The sequence below is a fragment of the Amblyomma americanum genome, chromosome 9 (genome assembly GCF_052857255.1).
Source record: "Amblyomma americanum isolate KBUSLIRL-KWMA chromosome 9, ASM5285725v1, whole genome shotgun sequence".
Taxonomy (NCBI): domain Eukaryota; kingdom Metazoa; phylum Arthropoda; class Arachnida; order Ixodida; family Ixodidae; genus Amblyomma; species Amblyomma americanum.
This window is the reverse complement of record NC_135505.1, coordinates 74,080,160-74,087,807: the sequence shown is the minus strand read 5'-3', so window position 1 is coordinate 74,087,807 and position 7,648 is coordinate 74,080,160. Positions and strand designations below refer to the sequence as shown.

Below are 7,648 nucleotides of genomic sequence, written 5' to 3'. Positions count from 1 at the left end.
CACCTCAAATGAGTGTGAACGCGGCTACCAGTTCAGTTTGACATAACTAGTGTTAACAGAGGTCATCAACATGCTTTAGCAAAGCATCTGTATTTGATAGCCTCTTCTCTCTCTCTCTCTCTCTTTTTTTACTGTAAGTGTTTTTCATCACCATTGCCTGCTCATAATGACAAATGCTGCAGCTGGTTAACATGCCTTGTATTTGGCAACAGCATGGCAAGACAGCCTAATACATTTGTAGCGAAGTCTGCCAAACAAGTTGTGGTACTATGTATTGCTGAACTTGGCATCACCGTATGAGGATATTGTGAAATAACATTGAGTGGCAATAAACTCTTGGTGCATTTTTCTCAGATCTATCTGCTGTAGGCCAAAGTTTGGGCAGATGAGTGCAAAACAGATTTGTTGAAAATACTTTTCATGAAAACAGTTACTTACGGTACTGAGTACTGTGTAACAAGAAAGTATCTGCTGAGACTATGTTCAACTGTAAAAAATGTCTGAACAGTGAAAAGTAAATCATTTCATAGTGTTGTGGCACAGGGGTTATCTCTAACCCGGGCTCCGTTGGGTAACGTGTCCGAGCCTTCAGGTTGAAGAAATGTGGAACTTCAAGCTTGGGAAAACAAAAAACAAACGGGTTTACTGGCACTTTTCATGAAACTTGATTACATAATTTAAAAGGAAACAGAAAGAGCAAACAGTCAAGAATTAAAAGTTCATAGCGTCGAGCAACTGGATGAGCCTTGTCGTCAGGGCCCAGAGCGATCGTTCGTACTCGGGACACTTATTAAATGCACCGAGGCTCTGCCGCTTTCACCACACGATTCACAGATTGGAAGAGTCGTCGCACATAACACGCTGAGCCCTGTGGGAATGGGCGAGGAGGATACGGAGGTCCGCTGCTACTTCGTCCTCTGGAATGCGCTTCTGCCCGCTTCCTTTCGTTATCTTGTCCATCATCAGTCGCGTCTCACGGTCCGACACAAGGGTAGCGTGCGTGGGAGATTCCATGGGTAGTTTCTCCGAGTCATCTTTTTTTCTTTTTCGTAAGGTCAACGAGGGGTCAAACAACGTGCCCCTAGCAGGGTTGTAACAATAGTTAACAGCAAATTGAGAATAAGAAAAGGAGCATTACAAAAAAACCTGTGTTTACTTATAAGAACAGATAACACAATGTCCCCCAAAATATCTGGGAGGAATGTATGCAAAAGGACGTAGCAAACATATACTGTAGAAGCTTGGGCAAGTTGGTGTGACATGGGTTTTCAGCAGCGCAGGGGACAAAGGACGTGACGAGTGCACAGACACGGCGAAGAACTTACAACTGGTTTATTGAGGCGATTTCCACTACTTAAATACAGTGGCAACCAATCTCAAATGAAAAGACAGATACACAAAACATTGACGAAAGTGACAATTCCTGAGCACAGGTCTACAGAGGCACAAGACCAGCTATATATATGGCAGTTTGGTTGCTCTGAAGAGCAATGAGGAGACAGTGCCTTTGTTAAAGGACTGCTTCCATACAATTCATTCCACCGTAAACTTGTCAAGACAGCTATCGTGAAGACATCTCTTCAATGTCATGTTCACACCATGTTGGCATCAGGTCCTCAAAGAATGCACACTTAGCAGAAGCACAGTACCTTAACTACGTTTTGGCCAATGTTGCTGAAGGGTTATGGGGGCTTAACGTCCCAAAGCGACTCAGGCTATGAGGGACGCCGTAGTGAAGGGCTCCGGAAATTTCAACCGCCTAGGGTTCTTTAACGTGCACTGACATCGCACAGTACACAAGCCTCTAGAATTTCGCCGCCACGGCCGGGATTGAACCCGCTACTTCCGGGTAAGCAGCCGAGCGCCATAACCACTGAGCCACCGCGGCGGGTGTTGCTGAAGACTTCATGGTATAGTCCCCAGGGCATTTCAGCTGTTGCATAGCTTGAAAATCTGGCAGCAAACTAATGTCAGTGTTTTTTTTTTTGCACAGCACTAGTTGCATTATTTTGTAGGATGAGGGCAACCATTTCTGGGAAAAAAGTGTAAAGAAATATGTAAGGAAAAAATTCCACTGCACAATATTCAGTGTATTAGACCCTGCTGTCATCAGGCAGGTGTTCAGAAAGGCACACTGGGGTACACATTTTTTCCGCTCCTCACGCCACAGTTTCACCTGAGGCTGCAGGATGTGAAATAAATAAATTTTCAAATGACCACCTCCATAAGCATTTCAACATTGCAAAGAAAAGAATGGAAGCTTCGTCATCCTTTGTTGCACCAACCTGCGCCTCCAAAGAGAACAAAGCCACTCAAAAAATAATGAAAACAAAGCTGTTCACTTGCAGTGTGATGATCACTCGAAAAAAAAAGCACACAAGAAAAACAGTTGCGGTGAAAATTGAGCGGTATTTGGTCTTGAGATATGACTGCGGTTAAGCGCAGAGAAACTGAGCTTAACAGCAGTTCAAAGCTCTAAATTTACAAGTATAAGCAGCAAGAACAATTTAATTTAGTCCGACCAGTGAGGAATGAAACCGAAATTAAACTTTGGGAGTTAGACAGGTCCAACACTTAACCTCAGCTTTGACGCACAGACCCTAGCATCGATATTGCCAGATTCGGGAATGGCTTAACTCAGCAGTGCAGTGTCTGTCATTGTGCAGACATCCTGCACAAGAATTGGAATTTCGTTAGGGAACATGCAAATGGTGCTAACATGAACACAGAACCATATGCAAACAGATGGGTGAACCAGGGAACCTATAACTCCAGTACAAGCAAACGCACACAAACCTGGAAAGATTCTGCATAGCCAACAAAGCCCACATATACATTGGCTCACCATCGTTGTCACAGAGCAGCCAAGAAATCGCATTCCTCACAGGGAGGTCACAGGCAAATGAATGTGCGCATCAATGACATCCTCCTCGTGAGTCTTCACGAATGCCTGCAGCTGATGCAGTAGACCAGGAAGTGATGAACAACTGGTGAACAAGCAAGTAGTCAACAGGGCCACTGTGGATACAACAGCAAAAACAGAATCGGACAGAGAATCGGACACCAAGTGCGAATAATGCCATCATGTCTCTCACGGTCTGTGAGGCACTTTGCACCGCAGTACAACTTTTGCGACCGGGAAAATGTTCAAGTTTCTAAGATTATAATTTGCAATTCACTGCTTGTTGTTATGCAGAAAAGCATACTGTAATCCCAGTGTATATATCTGAATAAATGCCTTCTTTTTATTTTATTCCCAATTTGTTATGGACAGTTTTGACGGGGGACAAAAGTACCATATTAACGAGGCATGCCTCTATAACCATGCAGTATTCGAAAAACGCCACCTGATTTCGCATGATATGCATGGCCTTCCTAAGGAATGTCCCTCATTCCTGCTATGACAAAAAAAATAGAGAAATGGTAGGGCAGTAAGTTGAGCACACAGAAAAGGTATTATGCAAAACTTTCTGAAGTAAACAGCAGCCAGCCAAACAAGCTTCAGTGTTCATTTTGAGAGTCCTATCAATGTTCCTGTTACGAGGAAGCCCACTAACTTTGCATGCATCTTCTAATGTGGCTGTATCAAAAGACGAACAGCATGATAAAGACTGCCACTATAGTGGGAGCGATGCACAGGGAGACTCTTTGGACACAAATGATGGCAGGGGGTCACCTTTATCTCGGCCATGGAAGAACAGATGTGGTAACTTGCGGACAGTGGCTACATACAGAGTGCTACAAAGTGGCGTTTCTGGAGTGCACCCATGGCAATAAACAGTCTCACAGTAAAGTATTCCTGCATCATGGTCGGCTGCTGAAGTGTCAAGCAAGAGTGATTTCCGCATATTTCCAACCAGTCTGCTGGCACTTAGTGATTGCCAAATGGCCATTACTTCAAACAACATTTATGATCATGTGCCACTCTGTGTCAAAAAGAGGTGGCACCTTGCCCATTTTCAAAGTTCACTCGCACTTGGCAAGGAAATGCGAGAACCAGACAGAAAGGCAATGCAGCAAGCAATACGACACTTGATGTAAACAATAGGATTTCAAGTCAGCATGATATGTCCGGCAGTCTGTCCCACATCTCCATTTAAGAAGGGACGCAACTTTCAACAAATTTAGTTTATTTCTAGCTGTATTTACATGAAATTTTTTGAGCAATTTAAAAATAATTTTATGACTGCTCTCATCAAATGTCACTGTTTTATGTGCAGAACATTATTTTCCTAAATATATTTTTCTTAAAACCTGCAAAGCTAAGGAAATATATGGCAGAAGGCTAGTTTAACATTCATTGTTCTTGCAGGGTGAAGTCATTCTTGTAATTCTTTTTGTTTTGCAAAGCTCAAATTTTTGTTTTGAATTTTTGAGTTTCAGTGTTTGTTGACATATTAAAGTGAGAAGACAATTTCATACAAGAAGTTTAAAATTCATAAATTTGAAAAAACGGTTGTCTAGACCTGCACTGCGGTCCTAGGAGTGCAATGAAACAAGTGGCCCAGAAAACATAAAACTGTTGGGGACAAGTATGCTCCGTAAGGCATATATCTAGGCAGAAAACCTTAACAGAGAAAATTGCCCGTTTCTTGAATGTTTCGTCACTATTCACATCTGCCGAGGTTCATGAAACAATTTTTTTTTGCAGTACTTTCCAGTCGATTTCAAGAATTAAATTTGGGGACAGCAGAGTCATTCCACGCGAAAGGAGATGCACCAAATTCTTGGTATTCTAGATTCCGCTGAGAAAATTCATGGAAGACCAGTCCCAACAGAAGTGTAGAGACCTTCTTTCAAAGAAAAAAAAAATTTTCTCCATATATCATGCTCCAAAGTGTAAGACATCACCTTCATCTGGGCATTTTGCAAGAATTATTGTTCAGGAACCGGTCCTTGTTGGCAAAGTTTATCTCTGCACGTAGTCTGGTATTGAGATGCCCTGTCATGCCTCAAAAAATAAACTGTGGATGACGCCATTTTGATTTAAAATGGAAGTGCTTAACAGGAGAAAAATTTAAAGATTTCCGCATTTTTTAAACTAAACTTGGTGTCTAAATTTAAGCAAACTTTTTTGGAGTGTTGCCTGAAACCTTGATCTAGCACTGTTTGAATTAAACTTGAACCTTGCGTTGTTCTGTAATTTAATAAAAAGTACATAGATTTCTGCGGAAATGGCCACATTGAGGACCAGAAAATGCTATGTGGGTAACGGTGCTAGACAAAAAAATTAGCCAAATAGTCAACCCATTTAGTTTCACATATTAAAAAACTAGAAAAATATTTTTTGTTGGCGAGAAATAAATTTTTATAAAGGAGTTCCAACGATGTGGTGCCAGCACCTGTTATGGTCCGTCAGGTAAATAGCTGCTTTGATTTCCGGCCTTGATAAACTCTAGCAATTGCCATTAGCATTGACATATTGTGAGAAGATGGCACAATGGAGCCATTTCAGTGTTTTCATTTATTCTTAAAGAATATGTTTGGGCGGAATACTCATGGTATACAGGGTGTGCCATGTTATTCCCTATAGATATGACTTAAACGCAGGATTTAAAAAGCCAATCTGAAAGTGTTATATGGATAAGCATTTATTATTTACATTGCACTTGACTGAGGCATGAGCCATACTGATTATTCAACTTCCAAAGCTGTGGTGGACAGCAAATTCAATGTTTAATAAACCATTTGTATTTAATCAAATCGGACACCTTGTATATGCACAAAATATGAAGGTGAGACTGCATACTACAGCAAAAAAAAGGGTTATAACATCATGTGGCCTGAACTGGGAACAGCTGGGGATAACGGTTAATGGAAAATACCTAAATAATCTGTGATTTGCTGATGACATTGCCTTGCTGGGTCACTCACGAGATGAATTGCAAAGCATGATCAATGATTTAGACAAGCAGAGCAAAACAGTGGGTCTAAAAATTAGCATGCAGAAAAGCAAAGTAATGTTCAATAGCCTAGCAAGGGAACAGCAGTTCACAATTGGAAGCGAGTTGCTGGAAGTGGTAAGGGAATATGTCTACTTAGGGCAGGCAGAGACTGTTGATGATCCGGATCATGAGAGGGATATAACTAGGATAAGAAGGGTGGAGCGTATATGGCAGGTTCTCTCGGATCATGAATAGCAGTTTACCAATATCCCTCAACAGAAAAGTGTACAACAGCTGTATCTAGCTGGTACTCGCCTATGGGGCAGAAACGTAGAGGCTAACGAAAAGGGTTCAGCTTAAGTTAAAGACAATACAGCGAGCTATGGAAAGAAAAATGTTAGGTGTAACGTTATGAGACCAGAAGCGGGCGGAGTGGGTGAGGGAACAAACACGGGTTAATGACATTCTAGTCAAAATTAAGAAGAAGAAATGGGCTTGGGCAGGGCGTGTAATGCGAAGGCAAGGCAACTGCTGGTCCTTAGGGGTAACGGAGTGGATTTCAAGAGAAGGCAAGCGTAGCAGGGGACGGCAGAAAGTTAAGTGGGCGGATGAGATTAGGAAGTTTACGGGGATACGGTGGCTGCAGCTGGCAAAGGACAGGGTTAATGGGAGAGACATGGGAGAGGTTTTTGCCCTGCAGTGGGCGCAGTCATGCTGATGATGATAATGATGAAGATAGATGGCGTGCTCATATATTTTTGTCGGCATTCTAGGCGATATGAAAGCCTCAGTTACCTTCCTTTCAGCTTTACCTCTTGCCTTTGCAAAGAACACTGTGTTTTCAAGCGCAGGGCAGCAGCCATGTTTCTTGCATATACTACAGTGCATTGCCAAATGGGCATACTCCCACACGGTAGGCGAATCTCGGCCTGTATTCCAATTTGTGTCCCTTCAAGCTGGCTATCCTACTCTGCTCAGTTGCCAAAGTGTTACTGAAAAAGGTTAACAAAAGAAAAGTGTAATAACAGTGCAAAAAACGATGTTGCCAAACAGAAAACTAAACCTGTGATAATTCTTTATATTCATAAGATGGCACACAATCTGAAACATGTTGAGGCAAAGTTTAAAGTTCGTGTAGTTTTTCCACCCCCAAGAAGCTGTTCTCCTTGTGTGGCAAAATGGATTCAAACAAACCGAAAAAAGCAGAATGCCAGAAAAAGCATGTGACGCCATTTGTGAAACGTGTAGCGGGCGTAGTTTATCAGATCCCGCTGACATGTGGGAAATCTTACATTGACCAAACGGGCTGATGTATTAATGATAGCCTTGCTGACCATAATCACGCATTAAAGAATGGCACGGGTTCTTTCTTACCACATTACTGTAAAGCCTGCAGGGAAGAAGAATAAAAAATGCCAGGCGAAGCTGAAGGAAACAAAAATCCTAAACAGGGGCAAAGATACTACAGCCTGTGAACTTATAGAGGCGTTCCACATCAACAAAGGCAGAAGAGATTATGTAAGCACACCCTCGCTTACAATTGACAGAAAAGAAAGTGTCTTTTTAGATATGTGCGGAGACACATTTTTTTCTATAGCCATTTGTTACCTTTTTGTTTCTACTTGTGCGCATGTGTAGGTCCCTCTCTGCTCTTGCCTTTTTGTCTATATAATCACTTGCTTCAATACGTCAATAAACAGTTGCACTTGTTTCTTCTATCTTCCCCCAGCGTTGTCTGTTTTGCACGTCTGTTTTCAAAACCA

General features: G+C 42.0%; 1 long non-coding RNA gene across 4 annotated transcripts in view; it reads right to left on the bottom strand.

Moving 5' to 3' along the window:
* Nucleotides 1-617: 617 nt before the first annotated feature.
* Nucleotides 618-7,648, bottom strand: part of LOC144105323 (uncharacterized) — a 31,475-nt gene continuing 24,444 nt past the window's right edge. For 3 of the 4 annotated variants that reach the window (XR_013308766.1, XR_013308765.1, XR_013308763.1), the window contains one exon: nucleotides 618-3,018. This is a non-coding gene — a long non-coding RNA (uncharacterized LOC144105323). The remainder of the gene's footprint in view (nucleotides 3,019-7,648) is intronic. The other variant, XR_013308764.1, reaches the window with a different exon arrangement.